This window comes from Mandrillus leucophaeus, unplaced genomic scaffold, assembly GCF_000951045.1.
Source record: "Mandrillus leucophaeus isolate KB7577 unplaced genomic scaffold, Mleu.le_1.0 Scaffold169, whole genome shotgun sequence".
Taxonomy (NCBI): Eukaryota; Metazoa; Chordata; class Mammalia; order Primates; family Cercopithecidae; genus Mandrillus; species Mandrillus leucophaeus.
This window is the reverse complement of record NW_012101687.1, coordinates 3,718,021-3,730,676: the sequence shown is the minus strand read 5'-3', so window position 1 is coordinate 3,730,676 and position 12,656 is coordinate 3,718,021.

Sequence of the window (12,656 nt, the reverse complement as noted above, 5' to 3'; positions counted from 1 at the left end):
AAAAAAAAAAAAAAAGATTCTGTCTAAAAACAAACAAACAAAAAACAAACAACAACAAAAAACAAAAGCTATAGATTAAAAGAAGATATTTGCAAATCATATATCTGATGAAACACTTGTATCAAGAGTAGACAAAATCACTTATAACTAATAAGAAGACAAATTACCCTATTAAAAAATGGGCAGAAGATTTGACAGATATTTCATACAAAAAAGCTATGTGAATGGCTAATGAACATATGAAAACATCCTCAACATCTTTGGTTTGGGAAATGCAAATTAAAAGTCGTAATGAAATACCACTGTTTCATTGACTATAGCAAGTATAGGAGATGTGGAGAGATTGGAATGCATGTGTACGGGGAAACTGGAATGCACATTACCACAAGAATGTGAAAAGGTGCAGCCACTTTGGCAATATCTTAAAAAGTTAAACATAAATTTAGCATGTGACCCAGCAATTTATTTCCTACATGTCTACCTGAGAAAATAAAATATATATATATATTTATGCCAAGACTTGTATAAAAATGTTCATAAAAGCATTATTTAAAATAGCTCAAAGGCCAGGCATGGTGGCTCATGGCTGTAATCCCAGCACTTTGAGAGGCCGAGGAGGGCTGATCACCTGAGTTCAGGAGTTCTAGACCATATGGCCAACATGGTGAAACGCCGTCTCTACTAAAAATACAAAAATTAGCCAGGCATGGTGGCAGGCACCTGTAATCCCAGCTATTCGGGAGGCTGAGGCAGGAGAATTGCTTGAACCCGGGAGGCGGAGGTTGCTTTGAGCCAAGATCGTGCCATTGCACTCCAGCCTGGGCAACAAGAGAAAATGCTGTCTTAAAAACAACAACAACAATGAAAAAGCTAAAAAATGAACATAATCCAAATGCCCATTGACTGGTTAAACAAATTGTGTGGTTTATATAGTGGAATACTATTTGGCAAGTAAAAGAAACAAACTACAGATGTGTGTGTGTGTGTGTGTATATGGGGGTGTGTGTGTGTATATATATAGAGAGAGAGAGACACACAAAAGACTATATCTTTCATGATTCTATTTAAGTGAAATTTCTAGAAAATGTAAATCCACAGAGACAAAAAGCAGAACAGTAATTGCCTGGGCCTCAGGATGAGAGTGGGAATTGACTGCAAATGGGTGCAAGAGAAATTTTGGGGGTGACAGAAATGTTTGAAAATTGGATTGTAGTGATGGTTGCACAACTGCATAAACTTAGTAAAATCATTGAGGTGTACACTTAATAGGTGAATATTATGGTATATAAATTATATCTCAATAAAGCTGCTTCTGTCCTATATTTCAGTCTGACTTATCAGTAAAAACTATAGCTAAAATCACTTGTGAAAGAACTCTTTTAGTTCAACACTATTTGCTGAAACTTTGTTTTTGCTTCAAAATGTTTTATACCCAGTTCCACCCGATCTCCCATGTCACTTATCCATTCTAGAGTAGTAACTTTATCAGGGTTGTTAAATCATGTATAGACAATGGAGTCTAACATGATTTCATAATGAGACTTTAGATTTCACTGTTTCTTCATTGATATTTAAAAAAAAAATGCATCTGGAAAAGCCACAGGCACCCAATGCCAACCTATGAGAGCAGCTGCAGGGGCTGAGCCCTGTGGTTCAACCCCTCAGTCTCTACCCTGAGACTTTAGGTTGAGATTCTTTATGAACTGTGTTTGAATAGGTCTAGCTATTCCCATTCTATTTGACACTGGGCAGATCCAAGTTTTACTGAAATGTGAGAAAACATTCTCCAAGGAAAATTCACCAGTGCTGATTTCTAGAGTTGCTGGCTTATACCCAGGAATTTATTTTCTCTGTCTTCAAAGTGCCATACTACCCTAACCCTGACAGGAAGAAAACAACTTTCAGGTTGAGTGCCACATCAAAAAGGCTTCTCCTGTTACTAAAAAAAAAAAAAAATTTCATTCACTTGATAGTAACTTCCTGTGTCAAACTATCATATGTTCTCCTGACTGCAGCCATCTGGATGTTTGTTGTTTGTTTTATGCCAACATGTTAACATAAAGCACCTGGAGGGAACAACATCCATTTGTTTACATATCTAGCCAGCCAGCTATGCATTTATCATCTACACATTCAACAATGGTTTCTTGAGTACCTGCTATGTACTATGAGACTTTCAAGCCTCAACTCTTGCATTCGTGCAATATACATACACGCCCAAATCTCATGTCAAATTGTAATCCCAACTCTTGCATTCTTGCATATACTATGCATACCCAAATTAAGGATGCAACAATGAGTAAGAACGACATGGTTTCCACTCTCACAGAAGTTAGTCTTTTTTTTAAATAATAAAGGTCAGTAGTGAAAACACATTTTTCTACTTTCCAAGTTTTCTTGTGCCGGCCTTGGCTCCTTTAGTGGCTGTACTTGTGACATCTCAGGTGACATGTGTATTAGTTTGTTCTCACATTACTATAAAGGAAATACCTGAGACTGGGTAATCTATAAAGAAAAGAGGTTTACTTGGCTCATGATTCCACAGGCTGTACAGGAAGCATGGCAGCATCTGCTTCCGGCGAGGCCTCAAGAAACTTACAATCATGGCAGAAGGCAAAGTGGGAGCAGGTGTCTTACATGGCAAGAACAGGAACAAGAGAGAGAGAGAGGACGTGCCACAAACTTATAAACAGCCAGATCTCATGAGAACTCTATCATGAGAACAGCACCAAAGGGATGGTGCTAAATCATTCAGGAAGGACCATCTCCATGGTCTAATCACCTCCCACCAGGCTCCACCTCCAACACTGGGGATTACAATTTGACATGAGACTTGCCTAGGGATATGGATGCAGAGTCAAACAATACCACTCCTCCCCTGGCCATTTCCAAATCTCCTGTCCTTCCCACATTGCAAAATACAATCATGCCTTCCCAACAGTCCCCGAATTTTAACTTATTCCAGCATTAACTCAAAAGTCCAAAGTTTCATCTGAGACAAGCCAAGTTCCTTCTGCCTATGAAACTGTAAAATAAAAAACAAGTTAGTTACCTTCAAGACACAATGCAGATATAGGTATTGGGTAAATACTCCCATTCCAAAAGGGATAAATCAGTCAAAAGAAAGGGGCTACAGGCACCATGCAAGCCCAAAACCCAGCAGGGCAGTCATTAAATCTTAAAGCTCCAAAATTATCTCTTTGGACTCCATGTCTCACATGAAGAGCACAATGGTACAAGGGGTGGGCTGCTAAAGCCTTGACAGCTATGCCCAAGGCTTTGTGCCCTACTCCTCAGTACCACTTTTCTATATTAGTCCATTTTCACGTTGTTATAAAGTAATACCTGAGCCAGGCACAGTGGCTCATGACTGTAATCCCAGTACTTTGAGAGGCCGAGGTGGGTGGATCACTTGAGGTCAGGACTTTGAGACCAGCCTGGCCAACATGGCGAAACCCCGTCTCTACTAAAAATACAAAGTTCAGCCCCCATGGCTACTGTCATGAGTTGGCATCGGGTCACTTGTTTTTCCAGGTGCACAGTGCAAGCTGCTGGTGGATCCACCATTCTAGGGTCTGGAGGGTGGCGGTCCACTTCTCACAGCCCCATGAGGCAGTGCCCCAATGGCAACTCCGTGTGTGGGGTCCAACACCACATTTCCCCTGCATGCTGCCCTAGCAGAGGTTTTCTGTGAGGGCTCCACCCCTGCAGCAAGCTTCTGCCTGTACATGCAGGCTTTTCCATACATCCTCTGGAATCTAGGCAGAGGCCCCAAGCCTCAACTCTTACATTCTGTAAACCTGCAGGCTTAACACCATGTGGAATCTACCAAGACTTATGGCTTGCACCCTCTGAAGCAGCAGTGTGAGTGTAACCTGGTCCCCTGTTAGCCACTGTGGGAGCTAGAGCATCCAGGATGCAGGGAGCAGTGGCCTGAGGCTGTGAGGCTGTTCAGGGCAGCAGGGCACTGGGCCTGGCCCATGGAAACCATTCTTCCTTCCTAGGTCTCTGGGACTGTGATGGGAGGGGCTACAGTGAAGGTCTCTGAAATGCCTTTGAGACCTTTTCCCCATTGTCTTGGATATTAGCATTTGGCTCCTTTGGTTTTGTTTGTTTGTTTTTTGAGACAGAGTCTCACTCTGTTACCCAAGCTGGAGTGCAGTGGCACAATGCCAGCTCACTGCAACCTCCGTCTCCCGGGTTCAAGCAATTCTCCTGCCTCAGTCTCCCAAATAGCTGGGACTACAGGCATGCACCACCATGCCTGGCTGATTTTTTGTATTTTTAGTAGAGATGGGGTTTCACCATGCTGGCCAGGCGGGTCTCAAGCTCCTGACTGCATGATCTGCTCACCTTAGCCTCCCAAAGTGCTGGGATTACAGGTGTGAGCCACTAAGCCCAGCCTTGGCTCCTTTTTACTTATGTATGTTTCTGCAGCTGGCTTGAATTCCTCCCCCTGAAAATGGGCTTTTCTTTTCTACCACATGGCTCAGAGGCAAATTTTTCAAACTTTTATGCTCTGCTTGCCTTTGAAATATAAGTTCCAGTTTTAGGTTATTTCTTTGCTTATGCATATGAGCGTAGGTTGTTAGAAGCAGCCAGGCCACATCTTGAACACTTTGTTGCTTAGAAATTTCTTCTGTCTGATACTCTAAATCATCACTCTCAAGTTCAATGTTCCACAGATCCCTAGACAGGGGCACAATCCAACCACCCTCTTTGCCATGGTGTAACAAAAGTGACCTTTGCCCCACTTCCCAATAAGTTCCTCATCTCCATCTGAGAACTCATCAGCTTGACCATCTCTGTTCATATCACTATCAGCATTTTGGTCACAATCATTCAGCAAGTCTCTAGTAAGTTCCAAACTTTCCCTCACCTCCCTGTCTTTTTCTGAGTCCTCCACACTCTTCCAACCTCTTCCCATTACCCAGTCCCAAAGCCACCTCCACATTTTCAGGTATCTTTATAGCAATGCCCTACTCCTCAGTACCACTTTTCTGTATTAGCCCATTCTCACATTGCTGTAAAGAAATAGTTGAGCTGGTCCAGGTGTGGTGGCTCACACCTGTAATCCCAGCACTTTAGGAGGCTGAGGCAGGTGGATCACGAGGTCAAGAGATCGAGACCATCCTGGTTAACATGGTGAAACCCCACCTCTACTAAAAATACAAAAATTAGCTGGGCGTAGTGGCATGTGCCTGTAGTCCCAGCTATTCAGGAGGCTGAGGCAGGAGAATCACTTGAACCCAGGAGGTGGAGGTTGCAGTGAGCTGAGATGGTGCCACTGCACTCCAGCCTGGTGACAAAGCGAGGCTTAAAAAAAAAAAAAAATACTTGGGCACAGTGACTGATACCTGTAATCCCAGCACTTTGAGAAGCCGAGGTGAGTGGATCACCTGAGGTCAGGAGTTTGAGACCAGCTTGGCCAACATGGCGAAATCCTGTCTCTACTAAAAATACAAAAATTAGCCAGGCAGGGTGGCGCACCTGTAATCCCAGCTACTTGGAAAGAATCACTTGTACCTGGGAGGCAGATGTTGGAGTGAGCTGTGATCACACCATTGCACTCCAGCCTGGGTAACAAGAGCATGAAACTACACCTCAAAAAAAAACAAAAACAAAAACAAAAACAACAACAACAACAAAAAAACAAAAGCCGGGTGCGGTGGCTCATGCCTGTAATCCCAGCACATTAGGAGGCCGAGGTGGGTGGATCACCTGAGGTCAGGTCTTCGAGACTAGCCTGGCCGACACAGTAAAACCCCGTCTCTACTAAAAACACAAAAATTAGCTGAGCATAGTGGCCGGCGCCTGTAATCCTAGCTACTTGGGAGACTGAGGCAGGAGAATCGCTTGAAACCGGGAGGTGGAGGTTGCAGTGAGCTGAGATTGCGCCACTGCATTCCAGCCTGGGAGACAAGAGAGAGACTCTGTCTCAAAAAAAAAAAAAAAAAAAAAAAAAAGAAAGAAATACCTGAGACTGGTTAATTCATAAAGAAAAGAGGTTTAATTGGCTTATGGTTCCACAGGCTGCACAGGAAGCATGGCAGCATCTGCTTCTGGGGAGGCCTCAAGAAACTTACAATCACGGTGCCAGAGAGCAAAGTGGGAGCAGGCATCTTACATGGCAGGAGCAGGACTAAGAGCGAGAGAGGGGAGGTGCCACACACTTTTAAACAGCCAGATCTCATGAGAACTCTACCATGAGAACAGCACCAAAGGGATGATGCTAAACCATTCGAGAAGGACCATCGCGGTGATCCAATCACCTCCCACCGGGCTCCATCTCCAAAACTGGGGATTACAATTTGACATGAAATTTGGGCAGGGACACAGATCCAAACCATATCACATGGTGACTGTGGTAGCTCTGACAGTGGAGGCAGGGAGCTCCCCTGTGCTGGTAATGTGGTTTTAATACACTGACAGTGGTTACTTAGTCAAGCTCTAGAGGGACAGTCTTGGAAGCAGCTTCCTCTTTAACGACAAGGACAAAAGTCTCAGCAGTGGCCACGAGAACGTTGTCAGTAATGGCTGCTGCTCTGCCATTGTCAGTGGTTGTCTCCAGTACCACTGCAAACTAAATAGAAATCAAATGCAAATTTTACGTCTTTTTATGAAAATGTAGCTCCTGGTCTTGCTTGGAAACACATCAGTTCTGTAAAATAGAGCGCTTTTGTACCCTAATTTTCTCAAAAAATGATGTCATTTGTTTCTCAAATATTTAATATTTCTTTAACTACATGGCAAATCAAGATTGCTTTTCAATTCTTGTGGTATTTTCAGCTTGGTGGTATGTGGTAGCTAAGCGATGACATTAGATAACATTGTTTTTAGAAAGGGAAATTAAAAATAATGTGTCTAGTTGGGACTCCACAGAGAAAAGAAGACAGTAAGTAATTAGCCAACTTATAACTAGGAACAAAAGATACAGCTCCAACCTTTACTTTTGGATAAAACAATGAAATAATATCAAAATAGAACAGTACTTTTTAGGTAATATAAGTGAGTTTAAACCTCGGCCAGGTGTGGTGGCTCACTCCTGTAATCCCAGCACTTTGGGAGGTCGAGGTGGGTGGATCACCTGAGGTCAGGAGTTCGAGACCAGCCTGACCAACATGATGAAACCCCATCTCTACTAAAAATACAAAAAAATTTAACTGGATGTGGTGGCGCATACCTGTAATCCCAGCTACTCAGGGGACTGAGGCAGGAGAATCGTTTGAACCCGGGAGGCGGAGGTTGCAGTGAGCCAAGACCGCACCATTGCACTCCAGCCTGGGCAACAAGAGCAAAACTCCATCTCAAAAAGCAACAACAACAATGAAAAACCCTCATAAGAACATTGTATATGCTGTATAGCGTTTTTGGCCTAAACTGTCTCTGCACATGGCAGAGTTTAAAGCTTCTTAAGTTACACAATTTGCAGAATGCCACATAGTCTGACTTCCTTTACTGCATCAGTCATAGGGGACTGCTATGGTAGTTCATTTTCTTCTGCCTGTCTGAGAGATTCCTACCATTGCAAGCACTTTCTATGAGGTCAGAAATGACAAATGTATAGCAGACGTGTCTATGCCCAGAGGACCATCACTCATCCGTTCCAGCACTCTTTTTTTTTTTTATCTTTTGAGACAGAGTTTCACTCTTGTCACCCATGCTGGAGTACAGTGTCATGATCTCTGCTCATTGCAAGCTCTACCTCCCAGGTTCAAGCGATTCTCCCGCCTCAGCCTCCTGATTGGCTGGGACTACAGGCACCCGCAACCATGCCGGCTAATTTTTGTATTTTTAGTAGGCACGGAGTTTCACCATGTTGGCCAGGCTGGTCTGGAACTCCTGACCTCAGGTGATCCGCCCGCCTCGGCCTCCGAAAGTGCTGGGATTACAGGCATGAGCCACGGCTCCTGGCCCCAGCACTCTTTACCACTGAGCCCATGCATGGCCTCAGAATCCTTATCAGCTCACCATTCAAGGGCCCACTACCAATTGGTTGGAATTACAGGAGATGAACTCTATTTGGTATCCTTGGATTAGGGAATTAAAACAGGGGCATTAGCTCTAAAGCCTATAGAGAAGTGAGGCTGGGCATGGTGGCTCATGCCTATAATCCCAGCACTTACAGAGGCTAAGGTGGGAGGATTGCTTGAGCCTGGGAGTTCAAAACCAGCCTGGGCAACAGAAAGAGAACTCATTTCTACAAAAAAATAAAAATTTAGCCAGGCATGTTGGTGTGTCCTTGTAGTCCCAGCCAGTTGGAAGGCTGAGGCCAGAGGATCACTTGAGCCCAAGAGGTTGAGGCTGCAGTGAGCTGTGATTGTGCCACTGCACTCCAGCCTGGGGGGCAAAGAAAGACCCTGTCTCAAATGAATAAATAAATAAAGTGAAATGAATATATGTTACCTAGCAAAGAAGAGATTGACTTGCCAAGAATAAGAGCTTTTTCAGTTTTAATTTTTAAAAATCAGCTTAATATCTGGGCCTGAAGAATCAGGAGAGAGAGTTTGAGCGTGAGGAAGCTAAGAATGGTAATGACCAGGTCTGCAGTATGAGGAGCAGGACCAGGAAGGCAGCACAGAGAAGAGTAGATGAGAGAAAAAGCCAAATTTGGCTTGTTTTGCAATTCCCTGGGATCACGATACTCCAGCTTGCTCTCTTTCTTAGTGCGGGCTACTAACAGTGACTCACCTGCCACTTCCTGCATTACCTGGACGTTTTGGAAGTCTTCCACCAAATACTGGTTAGGGCAGCCCAGCTCCATCCACCTTGTGACAACTGACATCATGCTTGAAGCATATCTGATTAAATAGTAAATCCCTGTGCTGATCACTTCTAGTGAAAACGGAAATAAAGCTTTTAGTGACCTCAGAGACTATGAGATTTGTGGCTTTACAATGAATGGCCTGAGGTCATATGTGTAGCCAGCCAAATCTAGGAACTTCCACTTAAAGTTATCTGATAAAGTCACTTAATGGTGGGGATAATTTTATTGGCCCATTTAATGAAATGACAAAGACCATAATACAGCATAGCAAATTGCCACTTTCTCCTTTACTACCTGTGTGACCTTGGACAAGTCTTGCTATTTTTCTCTTTCCTTATCTGTAGGGCAGTGTAATTCCTTTTTTTTTAAAAAAAAAGAAAAATGACAACAAAATTTATTGAACGTATACTGTGTGGAAGACATTGAAGGTTGGTCCTGGGGAGTAATCAAGGATGGAATAAGGATAGACAGCATCCTCGAGGACCTTATTACACAGAATAGAGACAAAGAGAACAATAAGAACAACACAAAAGGGCTGGGAGCGGTGGCTCATGCCTGTAATCCCAGCACTTTGGGAGGCTGGGGCGGGAGGATCATGAGGTCAAGAAATCGAGACCATCCTGGCCAATATGGTGAAACCTCATCTCTACTGAAATACAAAAATTAGCTGGGCGTGGTGGCGCGCACCTGTAGTCCCAGCTACTAGGGAGGCTGAAGCAGGAGACTCGCTTGAACCCAGGAGGTGGAGTTTGCAGTGAGCCGAGATGGGCGCCACTGCACTCCAGCCTGGTGACAGAGCGAGACTCTGTCTCAAAAAAAAAAAAAAAAAAAAAAGAAAGAAAAATGCAAGAATTGAAGTGTTGCTGGTAGACAGATCACTGACCACTTACCAGTCATCGGACTTATTCTGATTGGAAAGATGTTCTGTAAAGGCTGGTATAGGTGTTTTTGTTTGTGGTAATGGAAAAATAAAAGGCTTCCACATACTTTACTCTTTTGTGCATTATTTATGGAAGAACAAACACAGTGAGATGGTAAATAGTTTGTAATTGATATATATAAGGATGTAGTATATGTTTTACTATTGTAAACAGCTCAACCACAACACATTACCAATGGGAAAGACACAACTTGCTCCTATATAAGCCAGAAGCTTTGGAGCTAGTTATGGTACAAAACCCAAGTCTGCCATCTTCAAATCACACTCTGTTCATTAGAACAAAGATGCCAATGTGCAACCTTAACGTTTTGTTACTTTTGAAAACATTTACTCTTCTTTTGACTCTGAGCTGAAAGAAGCACAGGAGAGTTTTATAGCAACAAGCTAAAAATAAACTAATCTTCTGTAGTCCTCCTCCTTTTAGCAGTAGGAGTCTAACCCAATTAACAAAGTGATTTAAATGAAAATAAAATTATGATCAGTTTTGGTTACTTTCTCCTCCTCCCTGCTGTTGAATCCCACTGTAATTAGCATTTTAATTTTTAAATATCTAACTTTAGTCAAGAAGATGAAATTGAGGATGTAACCTGTGTAATTTTTGAGAACTTTTATTCTGTTTTCTATTAATACACTCCCCCATCCAATGAACATCATATTTCCACAATTTTATACATACTTTTTTTCTAGAACATGAGGAATAACTCCAAGAGGAGATCAATTAGCAAGGAATTCATGAGCTACATCTCTTCTTTTTTAAAAATTATTATTTGTAAATTTTTTGTTTGAGATGGAGTCTCTGTCACCCAGGCTGGAGTGCAGTGGTGTGATCTCGGCTCACTGCAACCTCTGCCTCCTGGGTTCAAATGATTCACCCACCTCATCCTCCCAAGTAGCTGGGACTACAGGTGTGCACCACCACACCCAGCTAATTTTTGTATTTTTAGTACAGATGGGGTTTCTCCATGTTGTCCAGGCTGGTCTCGAACTCCTGACCTCAAGTGATCTGCCTGCCTCAGCCTCCCAAAGTGCTGGGATTACAGACATGAGCCACCATGCCTGGCCTGCATCTTTTCTTATTTGCCTCAAACATAGAGCAAATTACCATACTTGAAATATATGTGTTTAGCCTCAACTCGTCTTGAATATACTGATGACAAAGCCAAATAGGAAAGGAAAGAAATTACATGGCTGATATTTTATTTAAATTGTTTTTCTAAATTAATTATTTTATTTTTGAGACAGGTCTTGCTCTGTCACTTAGGCTGGAGTGCAGTGATGTGATCATGGTTCACGGCAGTCTCAACCTCCCGGGCTCAAGCAATCTTCCCACCTCAGCCTCCTGAGAAGCTGAGACTATAGGCTTGTGCTATCAGCTAAGAGTATAGGCGTGCACATCCAGCTAATTTTTTTTTGAGACAAAGTCTGGCTCTGTCGCCCAGGCTGGAATGCAGTGGCGCGATCTCGGCTCACTGCAACCTCCGCCTCCTGGGTTCACACCATTCTCCTGCCTCAGCCTCCTGAGTAGCTGGGACTACAGGCGCCACCATCACACCCGGCTAATTTTTTGTATTTTTAGTAGAGACGGGGTTTCACCGTATTCGCCAGGATGGTCTTGATCTCCTGATCTTGTGATCCGCCCGCCTTGGCCTCCCAAAGTGCTGGGATTACAGGCATGAGCCACTGTGTCCGGCCATCATCCAGCTAATTTTTAAATTTAAAATTAAAAAAAAAAATTTTTTTTTCATATATCACTTGAAGAAACTTGACCAGATAATTTTTGATTTTTTTTTTTTTGGTAGAGATAGACTCTCCCTATGTTGCCCAGGCTGGTCACAAACTCCTGGGCTCAAGGGATCCTCCCACATAGGCCTCCTAAAGTGCTGGGATTATAGGCCTAAGCCACTGTGCCTGGCCTAATTAAGAATCTTAAATGCACAATGTAGCCTAATTGTAGTTGTATCATCATTTCTATTGAATTAAAAGAATAATTTACCCTAAAGCTCATGGTAACTTAAATAGCAGGGCTGAGCCAAAGCTGAGAACTGGTGATTTCCGACTAGAAGGAGCACCCTTTGCCCTACTACTTGTGCCATCACATATTAATGACATTGCTTGTCCAGTGTTCCGCATCCACAAGCCTGCAGACTTCCTCCCCAATTCCTACTGAAGCAATGTGTTTTATTTCCAATAAGACAACTTACTTTCCCTTCTCATTTGCAGGAATAGATTGGTTTGTTCTTTCATCCTCAGAGCTACAGAATATAGACATGAATTTTAATATATATGATAAATAGATGAACACTGTGTTCTTCTCTCAGTAAGGTGTTTCATTTCTTTTTATCTTTAAAGTATTTGATAGACGTCTTTAAGACAGATATTCTCCTTATTGTCTTGGATATATGTGGCTAGATCCTTTTGCATTAGCTTGAAGCTTTTTTCCTTCTTCCTCTCCTTTTCCAAGTCCTTCCCTTCTCTACCTCTCTACCCTCTCCCTCCCTCCTCACTTCTTTTCCTTTTCCTCCCTTCCCTTTCCTATCTTTCTTTTTTTCTTCCCCTTTGTGGGATTAACATCACTTGACATACATCAAGTAACAACAAAAAGATTAGAAATCTTAGATGGATGCGGTGGCTCATGCCTGTAATCCTGGCACTTTGGGAGGCCAAGGTGGGTGGATCACTTGAGGTCAGGGGTTCGAGACCCGCCTGGCCAACATGGTGAAACCCCGTCTCTACTAAAAATACAAAAAAATTAGCCTAGTGTGGTGGTGCACGTCTATAATAACTGCTACTTGGGAGGCTGAGGCAGGAGAATCACTTCAACATGGGAGGTGAAGTCTGCAGTGAGCTGAGATCGATCACTGCACTCCAGCCTGGGCAAGAGTGAGACTCTGTCTCAAAAAAAAAAAAAAAAAAAAAAAAAAAAAAAAAAAATTAGAAATCTAATAAGGG